Genomic DNA, 17,384 nt, shown 5'->3' on the forward strand with positions numbered 1-17,384 from the left:
TCTATCATTAACCTCTACTGGAGCTAACATTTTGTATTATCATAGCTTATATTTTGTAAAAAACACCTCTGTATCTCAGCGGTGCACTGGCGTCGTGCCCAGAGTGTCCCCCACTTCACGCCCTATGCCGCCGAGATAGGCTCCGGCTCCCCGTGACCCGCAGCGGTGGTAATCTGAAAATGACTGACTGACTTCTGTATCTGATGCATTGTACAAATAATTGTTATTTTTTTGGGGTTATTGAGTCTGTAAACAGCTAATAAATACATATTGGCAGTTATTTTAATACATATTGGAGCCTGAATCCTTATTGTCTATATCATATTTACAGTAACTATGTAATTCAGGTGTCAGCAGAGGATGAGCTGTAGGTGTGTGTCAGTATGACCTGTTATCGACAGAGGGCGCTGTTGTCCCCCCGCCCTTGACGCGTCAGTCCCGGCCCACCGGCTCCTCCAGCAGCCAGCAGATGACCGTCTCCAGGTCTCCCGTCACTGCTTCACATCAACAGCGTCCAATGTTTATTTTCTGCTGTCAAAGTTTTCAGTCGACGCAGCCAGAGGACGCGTTTTGACAAACAGAAGGAAGGATTCTATGGCTCTTTGAACAAATAACGACCGGATCATTAGAGGCCAGGTGAGTGTCAGCACTAATCTTTTAGCAGTGACGTGAGTGTGTGTGGCAGTAATGCTGTGGTAAAGTAACCAGTCGGCGTGGGGACCTGTGGACTCCCGTCCATCCCCAAGCTGGTCGTCCAAATCTTTGCAATAGGCAGATACAGTATGTATTCAGAGACGTGAATGTAATGTGTATTCATCAGATGGACATTGGTTCTGTTTCTGGTGACCGGTGTAGTTTGACTGTTGGGTGAATCATTTCTTCTCTCTGACTAGTAAAACATTTTATAAGTATGTCTCATAGGAGAAAGGTGGTTGGGACACCAGTGACCCCGGCTGCTGAGCCTCAGGTCACAGGGCTGGGTCTTCTGTGGTCGGTGAATAACATATTAACTATCATGTTACTAAACAAATATTGGTGTTTTATCCCATCACCATGTTTTTTTTGAAGCCAAATAACAAACCAGGATGGTTTCAAACGTTTAGCTCGAACATGTAAGCACCCTTTTTTTTTAGATGATTCATTTGATCAGACTAACAGTGGCAGTCCTGAAGCTCAGTCTTTTGTCAGTATGCTGTTGTGTCTACTGGAGTACAGTACAGAGTACAGTACAGGTAAAGACTGACTTCACCACGACTTCATACACACACACACACGCACGCACGCACGCACACACACACACACACACACACACACACACACACACACACACACACACACACACACACACACACACACACACACATACACACACAGACTTGCAGTTGAACCACAATCTTCAAAAGAATGGTCTAAAAAAAGCTGCTCAAAGCTGCATTTGTCCTCCTTCGGGTTTATGCATTGGGAACTGTAGGAGTGTGTGTGTGTGTGTGTGTGTGTGTGTGTGTGTGTGTGTGTGTGTGTGTGTGTGTGTGTGTGTTTGGTTGACCCAGCTCTCATAGTGTATTACGGTACATTTTTTTTGCTCTCTTCAATGTATGGATTTACTCCTATAATCTTGTGATCAGAGGAGGACTGGGCCTTTTGGAAAAGATTAAACGTGATTGGTGGTTTCAAAAAACATCAGCAGGTCAATCATATGGACAGACAAGAAGAATATGAGAATATAAGTTTAGACAGTGACATTAGTTTATTGTTATGCATCCTTAAAACTGTTAAGAAACACATCTCTATGTCATTCTTAGCCCACTCTTGCTTCCCAACAAACATGACATGCACAGCATCAGATGTGTCAACGAACATGTTATTGTCTAAACTGACATTTGTAGTGTCAACATGACAATGGTAACTAGCCCGAAAAAACCCCAAACCCAAACACATTTAATGCAAAGAAAGCACATAAAAAATATATTATCTACAGTGTATAAACAAAGGTCATTTGTGCACTTGTCAAAATGTAAAAAACAAATTATATTAATCTTAAAAAGGATTTCAAATGACCTTTTCAAAAAAGATATAAACACAATTTCATGCAGTCATCACTGTGTGTGTGTGTGTGTGTGTGTGTGTGTGTGTGTGTGTGTGTGTGTGTGTGTGTGTAATCAGATATTTTATATCATCATAATTACTTTGCCTCCTTTTCTAGCCTAAAACCAAACTGGAAAACACATCACTTTACATTGATTGCCACTGCTAACACATTGTTACCATTACCTTGTGTCTGGTTTTCTCTCTGATTAGATGTAACACTTAGAAATCAAGGTACGCAAATGATTCAGGGAATCCTTTTAGCCTTACCATTCAAGAATGAATGCCAGTTTAGCAGCAAACCATAAAATCCACTATAACCAAACTGGATGCACAGCATCTGCAGCCACAAATGCATTGAATCAAAGAGAGCTGCTTGTTTTATTGACAGGAGTGCACCAGTGACACCCCTGCACCAGCTCATCTGTGTCCAGGTTAATGTCAGATGAGTTCCTTGTCTTTCTGCAGAGATTTTCATGTTTGAGTTGGTTACTCATATCTGCTGACACTCAGTTTTGATCAACACACATTTAAGTTTATTCGGATGCATCTGCTCACATTCATTAGGGTTTGTGTACATCACCACCAACTTAGTTTGTCCAGCAGAAAAGACATCTATGTCTGTGGTTCTATTTTTTCAGTACCTTCAGTCCAAACTTCCCATTGCTCAAAGGTGACTCTGGGATAATTGTTGGTGGCTGGTTTTATAATAATGATTTATACCAGCAATGGTAGCTCCAGTTCTAGTCTTCATGGGAGGCATCCAGTTTTAGCGATAAAAGACTTTTTCCTCATATTGACTTAAAGGTTTGTAGCTTTGAGTTTCTATGGTGATCTATCAGTTAGTCAGTACAACATCTCTTCTTCTTTTCCTTTTGGCTTTTCCCTTCAGGGGTCGCCACAGCAAAGTCATTGGTTTGATTCGCATGTTTGATTTGGCAAAAGTTTTACGCCGGATGCCGTTCCTGATGCAACCCTCTGTATTTATCTGGGCTTGGGACCGGCACAGTAAGACACTGGCTTGTGTCCTCTTGTGGCTACATTAGTCAGTACAACATAAATTATGATTAATTACTGATATGTCATCGTGTCAGTGTCTGTAGTTGTTTGAATGTGTGCTCACGAAAATGTTAACGTATAATACATGATGGCGATGAGAGTATGACAGACCAGACAAAGGAAGAAATCACAGCTGGAACACTGTTCCTTTTCCACTTCATCTTTTCTATGTTTTTTGCCGTTTGAGTGTGGCTCTACCTGAGTGGGTTTCTAGTGCTGACGTAGGTTTGGCTGCGTTGCCTGGTTACACCGAAGTCACTGGTGCGATTTAATCTCATGAGAGTGTCAGCCCCCCTTCCCCCTCTATTACCAGACTCAAATTCCTTGCTCCCCTCCGGGGAGCTCGTCTCTGCGTCACCACTCAGGTCACAAAGACCTTTAGAGAATGTTTCTAGTCAAAACAGCAGAGCCAGCGCCTCAAGACTTGTTAGCCCACAGCTATGTGTGAGAAATAATTTGCTGCTCCATGCAGTGCTCATTCATTCACTCACCACAGTGAGTAAGGTGTTGTGTATTACACATACACAATGACAGAGCATTGACTGCTGAGCAACAGGTGATGAGGCCTCTCATCATGAAGCCTGCTACACGTTACACTGGCTTTTCTCACATATACAGTATACATTTCCATATTTTAATTTATAGGATGCTGACAATGGACACAATCATAGAATTGGCCATTCAACAAAATTAAACCTGAAGGGAAACAGTGCAGTCATCAGAAGTCTCCAGTTCAATAAGTAATCGATATACGAGAAACAAATCAACAGCAATATGGATGTTTAAAGTTATTTATTATTTTTAAGAGTGTAAGGGTTGATCTCTGAAACAGTGTGCTGAGAGTAGCCTTCATCGTAAGCTGCCTCCTAAGTTCATGTGTATTATATTGCTACAGTGTTCTCGTTTGCGTGTGTCCTTCCATCTTTGAAGTACATTTTTTGACAGTGATGCACGATTGTCAGACAGCATGCGTCCCTGTGACGCAATGCACTATCATTCAACAAAAGATATTCAGATTTTTTCAATTTCTCTAAAATTTTGAACCTGGAATTCGCCATTATGTTTTGATCTTGCATGAGTAATTCGAGCGAGTTTCTCGTCACAAGACTCACCTGCGTGATTCTGCCTTGTTAAATTAACCAAACGGCAACATGAAGTCTCTTCATTTTACATGCAGTGAGAGCGAGGAGTTAGTTAGACCCTCCAGAGCAAACATAAGCTGTCGCTTAGGCTTGGAGAGTCCTGTTGGGTTCTCTGTCTGATAAAACGCTTTGAAATGTCTGCTGATGTGATTAAGTGCTATACAAATAAAGGTTGATTGATTGATTGATTATCATCACCATTCCTCCGAAAAATGCAAAAGTTGGAGGAAAAGCAAGTGACAGTGAGTTCTTTATTTAATGAAAAACAATCAAAAGTTAATGAAGAAAAAGAGACAGATATTACTGAGTTATGAACTATGACGTCATTATTAATAAAATCATTAAAATTGAGTTTGTTTAGTTTTTTTTAAATATTGGCAAAACTCAATCCTTGCGTATGCTTCTACTGTCTATTCTGTTATTATTTTTGGGATGCAAAAACGTCATGTTGGGATGCACACATTTTTCTTGAAGCACATCCTAGGGATTCAATACTATCTTCAGCTAAAATGAACTCTGCATTGCTTTAGTAAAAGTTTATTCACTCATGTGTGAACATCTGCATAAGGAAAACATGAATTTATAGTAGTCCTCAACATACAAACACAGCTGGTTCCAAAGAGGTTGGTCGTAAGTTGAATTGTTTGAAGTTGCTATTTATTTATTTATTTATTTATTTGCAATCTATAATCACCGTTTGACGTCAATTAAATGCCATAACTACTCTAAATACGAAAGTGTTATCCCCTGAGATGTACCAGAAACAATTACTGGACATAAAAATAACACATAATTAAATAAAATACAGGTACAAGTCATTTTCCAGCTAAGTCATTCTTGATTATGTGTTGGCTTTCAAAAAAAAACCCCACAGAAAAATAAATATCAGGTTTACATCATTTCACTCGACTTAACGTCTGTCCACCACAAAAACTGTACCGTTAAAACCGTTAAAACCGTTAAAACCGTTAAAACTGTTAAAACCGTTAAAACCGTTAAAACCGTTAAAACTGTTAAAACCGTTAAAACCGTTAAAACCGTTAAAACTGTTAAAACCGTTAAAACTGTTGAAACTCTTAAAAGCACATGATATGTTGTTGTATAATGAAATAATTAAATATATGATAATAAATAATTAATTCATTCAGTCATAGTCACGTACTGCTTTGTCTGTTGTCGTGGGTTGCGCGGTGCTGGAGCCTTTCTCAGCTGACTGGGGGCGTCAGGCAGGGTACACTCCGGGTGCGGCGCCAGTCCACCGCAGAGCCACACATAAACAGACAACCACTCACGCACACAGTCATACATACGGGCAATTTGGTATCATTAATTCACCTAAACTGCATACTGTTGGAGGGAAGAGGAAGCTGGAGAACCCGGAGAGAACCCACCAGCAACCGCCTCGCTGTGTGGCGACAGCACTACCCACTGCGCCATCATGCCGCTGATAATAAATACAAGATAAGAATAAAAAGGTATAGTCATTAAAATGGATACTTATACTTCCAATATCTACCATTAAGCATCACTTTTGATTCATGCAATTGTTTTGAATTGAAGTTAGTTTACTGTAAACTTTTGCTCCTTGAGGAGGAGAAGAAAACAATTCAAGAAACTCTCCACAAGTATTTTAAGCACATCCAACAACAGTCAGAGTCATCTGTTGGTGTTGACGATCCACTGTACGGTACTGTAGCATGTAGCATGTAGCATGTAGCATGCGAAGAAAGAGGAGGAGGAGTTATTGTTGGTTAAAGTCAGAGTTGCCATCAGAGAGACGGTCACCACTACCCCTATCGTCACTGGCCTTTTCTTTGTCATCCATGATAAACAGTAAGTATCCAAGACATACTCACGAAGACAACAATGAACAACAAGAGGGAGAGACAAGTGTTGGAGTTGTGTGAACGCAGGGGTGCTGCTCGTGGGGGGTGTGGCAGAAAGGGGAACTGCACTGCAGGATTCTAGCTGGTTATAGCGCCATGTGTTTGTTCGTATTTACAAACTTTTGCAAGTTGAATGTTTGTAGATACAGTGGAGGACTACTTGTACTGGTTTTGTTAGCACACTGAAACAAGATTTGTGTTTTATTCAATACTTCTTACGTTCACAGGCTCATTATGTCGACTGACTCTATTGGTTCAGCATCTAAAAATGGATTTACAGAAGTTCACAGATGTGTTCCTGGCTGTCAGGGTATTCTACATTTTAGGGAATAAAGCAAACATCTGTTTGACTGGCCTAGGAAGCACATGTCCAAGAGTTAAGCGCCGCCATGTTAATCTGGTAATGTTGTAGATGAAATTAAACACGTTTTCTACATCTTACATAAACATTACTCACTACCTCTATCCCAAAGAATGTTGGATGTAACTGATGCAGACACCATTTCATCTTTATCTGAAGTGTGGTACAAAGACAATAGAGTGACAATAAGGCTTTATTGCAACAGGTAATATGTGATAATTGTCCTCATCTGCAGTAATTCAAATCCCTCCACAGAGTTCATACACTTCTGGTTGGGGCTGATGACTCTGCTGAAACTGATGAAATAATGAAGGTAGTGAATCTGTGAGGATTGGCTGGTGGTGGAGAGGTGGAGAGCTTGCATAGCAACAGGAATGAATGAGAGGAAGAGAGAGAATGATATTTAAAAGGACATCAGCAATTGAAGTCTGGCTAAAAACTGAACTCCACTTCATCCTTAGTTTCCACTGGTCTCCTCACTGATGCTAAAGCTGCTGAACACACCCTGAAGCCTTCCTCTCTGATTCAAATCAGTTTTTGGAGAGGATTGTGTGAGAATACGGATGACAGGACTACCTGAAGTTGAGATTACAAATAAAGAAATTTGTATTTTGCTTGACAATAAAGTCTAAAGTCTAATCTTTCGTGGAACCGCTAGGACTTACCGGGAACTGTGCCACTGAAATAATCTGTTTCTAAACTGTTTATCCTTTGATCAGACGGTGTGAGGAGATTGTTGTGCTTCGTTATTCCTCTTCCTCTTCCTCTGCAGGATGTCCTGGGGTTATTCCCCTGCAGTGCGACGTAGGCCCACATGACAGTAGCCAGTCAGCAGTTGGTGCCACCTGCATATCGCCATAGTGGGGTGTCTGCGCAGCATCAGAGGAATAAGTCTTCATGTAGAGCCACTCATCAAATTTAATCGTCTCCTCTTCGTACCTCCTCCCACTCAGCTGTCTTCTCTTCAGTGAGGTGTTCACCCATGTGCATTTGGTTATATCTGGTGTGTTTTAATGAAGACGGCCCCATTGGACACATAGAACAGCCTCATAGAACTAATTTATTAATTAATTAATCATTGGTGTCTGCGTGGGTTCTCTCCGGGTTCTCCGGCTTCCTCCCACCTCCAAAAACATGCACTTCAGGCGAATTGGCTGGTCTCAAATTGCCCGTAGGTGTGAGTGTCTATATGTGGCTCCGTGGTGTACAGGTGTCGCGCCCGCAGTGTACCCTGCTGCACACCCCAGTCTGCTGGGATAAGTACCAGCAACCCCACGACCCATGACAGTGGGGGAAGCAAGTATTGAAAATGAATGAATGAATGAATGAAGGAGACGCTTGGTGTATCACATTTGGCCCATCACATTTCCACCACGAAGACACATTCAATCGTTCTAATATTAGCAAAGATGTACAAATGAAGAAAACCCACTTTTATTAATCCCCTGACGGGGAAATTACTCTTTACATTCTACATATCTTTTTGTGTTAGATACAGGGATTTTTTTTTGTACAGGCCCCTGAAACACAACACACACAAAGGGCCTGCGAGCATGCTTAGTAACACAAACAGTACATGGGGAGGCAGAGTGATGGGCAGCCACTTCAGGTGGCGCCCCAATTGAGGAGCTTGTAAGGGGATGGCACCTTGCTCAAGGGCACCTCGACAGTGGCCGGGAGGCGAGCTGACACCTCCCACAGTCAGCCCACACACTCTGATGATGTCCAGGGGTAGCGGGATTCAAGCCGACGATGTCTGGGCGATGTCTGGTCATAAGACGTCCGCTCTAAATGAATGAATACTGACTTGAGGTACAGTATATAACTCATGACCGTCTAGCTGATGAGACCTGTGTTGTCACCATAGACAAAGAGTTTACTGTCTTGATGACATCACTGAGTCGTGGTTACACAGAGTTTTAGACTTTATGAATCCGTCCCTTAACCCCATAAAGCCAACTGTATCATAATTAATACACTCGGCCGTTCAGGATTTTGATGCTTCTACATCAAAATCCCCTCAAAAACCTGATGTATACAATGAGGTTTTTTTTGGAAAAATGCATCTGCATTTTCCATGTTGAAAAAATCTGGATTTACACAAAATAAAGCTCAAATGTTGTAATTTTTTTGACATATTTGTCATACGGTGCCATTAGACCTTTTTTGAAAAAAAAAATCTTACCTGTATTACTTTGATTTTGATATCAGTTTTAATGAATTTTGAAGCACATTTTATTTATTATTCGCATTAAAATGATGTAAGCAAACCTTCCATCAATACGTCCCTTTAATTTTTTTTATGTAATGAAAGTAGATTTGAGTATGTAACTTAAATTCACTGTTTTGGCTTAAAACTGGAGCAGCTGTCCAGCAACCTGCAGTAACCGGACAATATGATGAATAATATACTAGATGAGGATGGAAACGACAGCTTTGCAACAGGAGCATATCAGATTATAAAACACAGCATTGTGCCATGTATGACCTCTGAGTGTGACTTCAACAGGCCAGACACTAACATTTACTGTAAACATTTTAACATGAAAGCCACAACATGTTTCTCCTTCACACACAGCTTTGCTTTAGGGTTAAAAAGGTCAGATATGTCATCACTTTTCTTACTTCATTCATTTTTAGCACTGAAACTATCAAGAAAACTATAACTAGAGGTAGTCTTGTTCAGCAATTCTGTAACAATAAATGAGTAGCATATAATGATCCAAGGCATGGGGAGAACGCGAACTTGGAACTGCCTTGCTTGTGGCGGCAGCGGCACTGTGCTGCCCCAGGTGATCTGAAATGTCATTGATTATTTAAACTGACATAAATCCTAATTTTTCTCATTTCTGGAGACTGAATTAATTGAAGGTCAGAGTGTCTTCATTCTCAACTTATTGTTCATGCTATTACACATCATTCCTGAAGCAATGCGGGAATATCTGAAAAGGAGGATGCTTTATTTGGTAACACAAATCTGTCAGTATTTGTCATTAGGTTGAAACAACAATGTCCCTACTTTTGCCTCGTCTTTCCATACTCCCAGCAAAATCTGAGTCTCTTGTGCTGAAACTCATATTGAAGTGTTTGGTTTGCTGTCATGGCTGCTCAGTAATGCAAACATCCTTTGCTTTTCTTTCTAGATTTATGCTGCTCACACAGGCTGGGAGTCCAGTAGTTGCTCGGAGATCTTTTGTCATCACACAGGTCAGTGTGGAGTCACTATGCTCTCAGCCACAGATGGCTCCTTGTTTACTGTAGTTAAGGGAAAGATCACATAACAAGCAAAGGTTCACCAGTCTATCCATTATTGATCACACTGCTGTCAGATCCTTCATATCATCGTGGATGGTGCTGCTCCCTGCTGATGATAACCAAACATGAAGGAAATAAAATAACCTGAAGACAACCTGCTGAAGTTACAGTAGAAGAGAGCTTCTTCCACCGTCATCTTACAGTACATCTTCCACCATCATGATGTAACGGTGTATTCTTGTGGATTAAATTGCAAAAATTAATTCAGGAGAGGGGTTGCATATGTGAGCAGCTGCTGAAAGACCTCACTGATTCCAAAACATAGTGGTTGAATGTTAATATAATATATGGTGAGGAACTGTTTATTAAAATGTGAAATGTCATTTTTTTAGATTTACGTACAGTAACTTGTGTTGTATTAGTCGGTGGCTGGCTGTTTTTGTTTACCTTTAAGTGGCTTTGATTATTTGTAGTTATTTATTGTCATTAACCCTGATACACTAACTTTTTTAGGCACTCAAAGATGCTTTTTAGAATGGACTCATTATTCTTTCACTCCTCATTGATTCTTACTACATCTGTAGCCACAGCTGCCCTGGGGCAGACTGATGGAAACGTGGCACCCAATCCGCGCCAACGGCCCCTCCGACCATCACCGGAACAATCACACACATTCAAGAAGTTTTCACAAAACATATATTTTACACAAATCTATTTATCCACATACAGTGTATTGCTTGTTTGCATTACTGCGTGTCCATCAACAGGTCTGTTGAGTTGGTCTTCATCACTTAATTTGATATTTCGTTTTCAAGAGCTCTTGTCGTGAGCATGATAAACAGGAAATCTAAAAATCAGTGTTTAATGAGCTATGGAATAGGTGGAATGATGTGTTGGTGTGTTCCTACACACTCTTAACGGTCGTTTACTGTTTACCTCCATGCTGATCAGAAGTCAGGTGAGGTTTTATCGACCAGCAGCTGAAGGAGATTGGGACTTGTTTTAAAACGTGAACATGCAGGTTGTGTGGTGTCATCAAAGTCATACCAAACTGTTTGGGATGTTATTTTAGAATGTTTTTAAAAATAGATTTGTACTCCAGGCTGTAGGCTAAAAGCCTTCTTTGGCTGAAGTGCTCCTTTAAAGCTGATCACTTGATGCTGCCCCCTCTGCTGAGGTCACTCCATCTCCTGTGTTCATTGTCTCCACATGATGGCAGCATCAGCCAGTCTTTAGCTGTGTGCTTCAGGTCTAATGGAGCTCTACATCACTGTAGCATGCTGTCTGTTATTCTGAACCATTGGTGCATGAACTGTAACACGTTAGCAAAAAACCCCTGGCTGGGGGGACCGTGGACAACACTTTGAAAACCACTGTCTTAAACAAATGCATGTGTTCTTTACAGAAAGAATTGTCAAAAATTGGATAACATGCTATTAGCATATTTAAGCGCTCATCGACATGAAACACACAAAACAACAATTCCTCCATGTAATCTGCAGGTAATGTTCTGTACAAAAGGTATTTGCACAACTAAAATCAAAAAACATAGTCATCCTCCCATCAGAGTCATTATGTAGTCGAGTATAAGGACAGCTTTCATTGTTGTTTAAAGGAGTCTGCAGTATAGAAAGAATTTTATCGCTGAAGCTCAATGATGTTTTTACACATTTACTAATTTGTTATTTCAATGCAGGATGGATGGATGGACCTTTAAGGTGTAACATAGTTATTTTTGTATTTTTTCAACCCTCAATGAACTGTATTGTGCTGTTAATAACATTCCAGGAGCAAGAAAATAATTGTTTGATCGTCACTTCCAATAATAGAGAGAAGGAAAAAGTGGCCCGGTTGATGTGCAGGTTTTGAAGAAAGGTTATTTTTTGAAGTGTGCAGGTGTGTTGCTGGCAGAAACAGAAACCTGTTTTCTGTCAGTGGAACCAAAAGCGGTACCACCAGTCAGCTTGGATTGGGGGCAATTTAAGAGTCTGCCAAACACCTGACTGGAAGAACAGGACAGTCTTTGGTGGGACACTGACTGAAGTGTCACACTGAATGAAAGCTTGGGATTGAGAGAATTTTAGCTTTAGAACACCAGGGCATGTTGTTTATACGTGTAGGAGGAGGTTTACACATTTACTGCATTATTATCACACCCCAGGGAGATCCGAGGCCTCTTCAGGCATGTCCTCCATCCTGTTTCATAAGCATCTGCTCATATATGGGCATCTTCCTTCCTTCTGCTTGGTTGCACTGCATCCGTTTCCTGAAAAACCCTCCCTCCCTGCAAATGTGCCGGCCCCCCCTCCACCCGTTTACATTCACACTCCTACTCATGTTGGTTTTCTGAAAGCAGGCCTCTTCCTCATGCAGGAAGTGGTGCGGTTAATACTCATTTGATCACCGGTTCCGACAGCGTGTACCGTGAGCATAAAGCCAGGCCTGTTTTGACTTTGTGTTTCTGGTGGATGCCACTTCCATCTGAAACCATGAGATGAAAATAAATCCTGTCTGCACTGGAAGCCATGTTTCCTCCATGCCCCATATGTCATGCATCCCTTGAAAGCAGGAGAGAAGCTGTTTGATGTGCATGGGACCTAACACAATAGATCTGAGAGCTTTTGTTCCCATGTGCTATATCCTTGGCTGCTTTCTTCTGCTCTCAGGAACTATGGTGTAGTCTGTGATGCTTGTGAAAATAAATTTGAGACACACGGTGATTTACATTCTTAATGGGATTTATCTGCGTACACCTCTACTTTTGGGAATTCAAACAGGAGTGGTGTGTGCTGGGTGGCCTGTAAGTGGCCTGGATGCCTTCAGATAGAACTTGAGATTATCTGGTCCATCTGCACAGCTGTAATGTAGACACATGTTTGCTTTGAAGAAGGGCAAACAGCCTCATCCAATTCCTGCCACAGGGCACAGAAAGCACCGCGGTGTGCAGCTGGCGCCCCACCAGCCTCTGAACACCCCTTTTTTCATGTTCACCTAAACCAATTTTACGATGCAAACCATATGTGCAAGATGTATTCTTAAAAGGTGATATTATGCAGCTGATTAGCAGCGGGATGTTTGTGGGCGGGAAACAGATTGTCCATCCCAGCTGACGCTGCCTACACAAAACCATTAGTGTAAATGAATTATTACTGCCATTTCACGAGTGCAATTACCATGGCCCCCTCCTTGTTGTCTGCTTGTGACATATTGTCAACCTACTCAACAAGTAGGTCACAGCGGAGCCAGTTTCCATGGATGCGGTTGTAACACAACTTTGTCCAGGTTTCTGACTTCACCTCTGTCTTCGTTTATATAAATATCGATTAGCCACATCATTAAAACTGCCTTCTTAATGTTATGTAGGGCCACCTGAGAACTGACCCTTGGGTGGTCACAGGCTCACCTCTGTGGTGACCTGTGGTATCTGACACATTGTAAAGGATCCTTTAGGTCTTGGACCTGATTTGTCTCGGAGCACGCTGTGGATGGTTGGTCAGATTGAGATCTGGGTAGTTAAGAGGCCAGGTCGTTAACCTTGAGTCACTCTTGAATGTTTTTTTGTGGTGAAGCAGCGAACATTTAGTCTGCTGGAGGAATGCTGTTGCCATGGGGGTGTACCTGGTCAGCAGTTGTGTGTATGAGGATACTAGGACCCAAGAGTGTGTTGAGACCTCATGCGTTCATGAAGTCTGAGTGATGTGATCACTCATGAGTAGTTCTGAGTAAAGATGGGCTGGTCATTGCAGCATCCTGTACCTGCATGTGCAGTCTGAGTATTGAATGCTTTTTTCCTACGAACATACCGTATGCCCAGAATCTCATCGCTCATTTCTGCAACACTTTCCGGCATTAATCATTAGTTTTTTTGTCCGCGTGTGCATCTGGCAAATGTTGTACTTGTAATTTTTGTCTTAATGTTAAAAACTTTTTTTTAAAAATGTATCCCATTGACATTTGTTACTTGTGAAGGGAGGTTCTGTTCACAGGTAAGATGTATCATGAAGTCAGACTCTAATCATTGTTTGTACTATTTTTAGCCATGCTGACATCATGTCTCCGTCTAGTGGTGCGTCAATAACGCACAATGTGATTAATTAAGATGAAGATGATGTATGATGAATTTCCTGAAGTACTACCATGAATTTGACTTTTGTAGTTCTTAACAAAGTTATTGCACAGACTGGCCTGAATGAACTATAACAAGTTTAGTATTGCTCTCACATTTCATTTAACCCGACAGCCAAAATGGTTGCACTTTGTATTTATTGCTAATTTGCAAATGCTAGCATGCTAAAATGCCGAACTGAAATGGCCAGCAAGGTACAGAAACACTTTAGTGTTAGCATTGTCCTTGTGGGCGTGTTTGCATGCTGATGCTAATGTTTACATTGAAGTGGAGCTTCATAGAGTTACAAGGGTGGCTGTGGGTTTTGTGTCATATTTAGTCCATGTGTTGATGCACAAATGCACCATATCAGCAGTATGTCTATAAAAACACTCCAATCAGATCTGTGGGGTCTTGACAATAAACACACGGCTGGTTTTATCTGTTTGGGTCCACTTGGAGACACTCCTGTGCCACATGTCTGCCAGAAAAGAATTCCACCGTGATCTTTCCTGTGGGAGCCACCCAGGGAATGTCGTCCTGCTGTTAACAAACATAGGGTTCTGGCAATTTTGCGAGGAAGACCATGTAGCAGTCGGGATGTCACCCTGCCCAAAAAAATCAGCCTAGCCACTGGTTAGATGTTTGGAATTCTTTTCTGCAAGCTGCTTTTTCCTGCTTTGATTTTCTCTGTGAACCATTTTCCTTCACCAGACAGTGGCAAAGGAAATATTTTCCAGTCCAGAAATAAGTTGCGTCTAATTGCATTGCCTTGCGAGTATACACTTGGTGGTCTGTGCCGCTGTAAGAATGTGCCTTTGATTGATGTTCATTAGGGGCGAAAGAGGGTGGTATGCTGCTCTGCATTGCAGCAGCGTTCCATTGGAGTTACACTGTTCTGAAAACAAACCGCTGCAACCAGCCCAAACATACTTTCCCTGTGAGGTCCTGGACAGTGCTTTGAATGAATACGGCATTATAATACTCCAGCATGCATGACTGAAAAAGCCCCAGTCATCATTTGCTCTGCACAAGGCAAGGTTTGAGCATCAAACCTTGCCTTGAGCTTTGTTTTTGGATGATGTGATAATAAGCAGGTTATAATTGTACCAGACTACACATGTCTATTTTAAAGAATCTGCTCACCACCATGCTGAGGGGAAGTCAGGTGAGGTTTCTGAGTCCACTCAACATTTTTGGACCACAGTAAAGTAGTGCTGCAACATTCTCCTAAACAGCTGAAGAAAATCTTTGCTGTAGCCTCTAAACTGAACACACCTGCATTTATAGGAAAATGAATAAACTCAAACGTGTTTATTCTGCTTACACATGGTTTCTGATAAAACAAAAAGGGAACATTAGACCTATCATAGGGTTCAAGATTGTGCACCTTGCTCTGAAAAGGTGTAAGTTAACACTTAGAGGCTACAGTGAAGTTATGGAAATAAGGTCTTCTCAAATCAATTTGGGGTACTTGGAGACCTGGATTGTCATACAAGCGGTATGAAGACCACTTTACATTTGGTTTCGCATTATTTGCTTGGAAGGGTGTTGTAATGCAATTTTGTCACTGTAAAGACCTAGAAACATTATTTAAATTACTTAAAAGGCTGATTTTTTTTTACTTTGTGGATGAACTGCTCTTTTAAACGTTCTTACTCATGCATGATTTACAAATGTGAGGATATCTTTTCAAGGGTTTTGTGTTTACTTTTCAATGTCACACACACACACCCTGTCCCAGTGGCTTTGTTCAGTTTCACCTCAATACAATGACCTTGCAGGTATGAAGACGTGGCCCTTCACATGAGCTGGCACTCAGTATTATAACTTTGAAGTCCTGTGAATAGATTTCACAGATCATGGTAGTAAATATTCATACAGCGGTATATATGCATGCTTTTGTATTGTTATAAATATTTGCAACTTTTATTACCTGCAAATGAAAATGTCTGACAGAATAACTGCAGTATCACCTGGTACCACTCCTAAACTACTGAGCATCCTGCAGGAGTTGAACACGTGAATGCTCTCGAGTGGATATACCCACTTTTCCTCTTGTACAGGTTCACACCCTGTCTAGAGGTGCAGACTGAACATACCCAACAAGTCTCTCAAGAAAGCCTGATTAGTCACCTTGTAATGTATTGTTTTGCATAGCTTTGTGACACATTCTGACACCACTACATTGTTGTGTACACCATGGAGGATGTACCAAAAGCTAAACTTTATAGAGCCTTGGTGGGAAAGCGTGTACTTAAGTATTTTATTAACTATAATCAGTGTAATCAAAATGTATTAAATGAGATTATGAATAGAATATCTCTCTAACTATTTTGTAACCTACATAGAATTCCACATTGGAATCTGCAGCTCTCCTCAGCTTTTTATCACCAGTTTCAGTTCATTGTTGAGCTGTCTGCCTGCAGCGCTACGGCGAGAGTTACCTATCACCAGTTTCAACCTCTCACGGTGTCATCTTCATCTTCATCTGCAGCAGCTGCTCTGGAAGCTCTTCGAATGCCACTGTGCTCTACTGGCTATAACTACAATTAGCAGATGAAGTTGTGTGCTAAATAAAATGGAGCATTTTGACATTAAAATAAATATTTAGTCATTATCTGTGGATTTTCACATCAAACCAGTTTAGTCCTTGTTGTTGAAAAGAGAGGGACGTTTAAAAGTAAAGCGTTGCACATACTGACATTTCTCGTGTCTGCACAGAAACTATTATACCTTATTTGAAAGGGGGTGGACTAAAAGTTACCAACTCCTAAAATCAGTTGTGGATCTTGGGGCTTCTGGACATTTGGACATCACGTGACCTCCATGGAGCCGTTCTATGTTTGCTTAGCTAATATTAAATATTTCTCAATGTTTTTGGTGGTTAACAGGGAGACCAAAAGTCAACAGCGATGCTGTGAGCTGCTTGAACCCATGTGTGCACAGGATTGCTTTGAGCTAACTGCTAGCATGCTAACAGTTATCTCAAAGTTACAAAGCTAACATTTTGATATGGATTTAATCCAGGTGCTTCCAAAAGCAATCCAAAAACATGCAGCCCCCTGCAAACCTACCTGGATATCTCCTTGTAGGAGATGGATGCATTTAAGACACACAGCGTTCCTGATTTGTTGAACAATTATATGCAATAACATAAACAATTGTTAAACTATTCCACAAAAGTAATCAACAGTTATTCCCCAAAATGTTTCATTTCCAACAGTTGTGACATTCATATCCTGATGAAACAAGTTCCTGCTCATGAGCTCACTCTAAAAATGTGCACTTTGCCTGCAGTGACCCTTGTGCACAGCTGGGTGAGGTGGATGTTTGGGATTCCTTCGGTTAATAATACCTGTTTCATGGCTCTCAATCCTCTGCTCACTGTGCATGCAAACTCTATCTGGCAGTATCATGTAAGGCCAAAGGGCAGATTACTAATGAGTCAAGACTGCAGGCTTACAATCAGGTGGCTTCCTGACATGAGA

General features: G+C 41.2%; 1 protein-coding gene across 1 annotated transcript in view; it reads left to right on the forward strand.

Moving 5' to 3' along the window:
* The first annotated feature begins 452 nt into the window (after nt 1-452).
* The window catches only part of gng12b (guanine nucleotide binding protein (G protein), gamma 12b), a 35,847-nt gene continuing 18,915 nt past the window's right edge, over nt 453-17,384 (forward strand). Inside the window, exons 1-2 of the mRNA XM_068319618.1 lie at nt 453-636; nt 9,677-9,740. The gene's annotated coding sequence lies outside the window, so the exon portion shown is untranslated. The remainder of the gene's footprint in view (nt 637-9,676; nt 9,741-17,384) is intronic.

Source organism: Antennarius striatus, chromosome 7, assembly GCF_040054535.1.
Source record: "Antennarius striatus isolate MH-2024 chromosome 7, ASM4005453v1, whole genome shotgun sequence".
In the NCBI taxonomy this organism is placed as follows: domain Eukaryota; kingdom Metazoa; phylum Chordata; class Actinopteri; order Lophiiformes; family Antennariidae; genus Antennarius; species Antennarius striatus.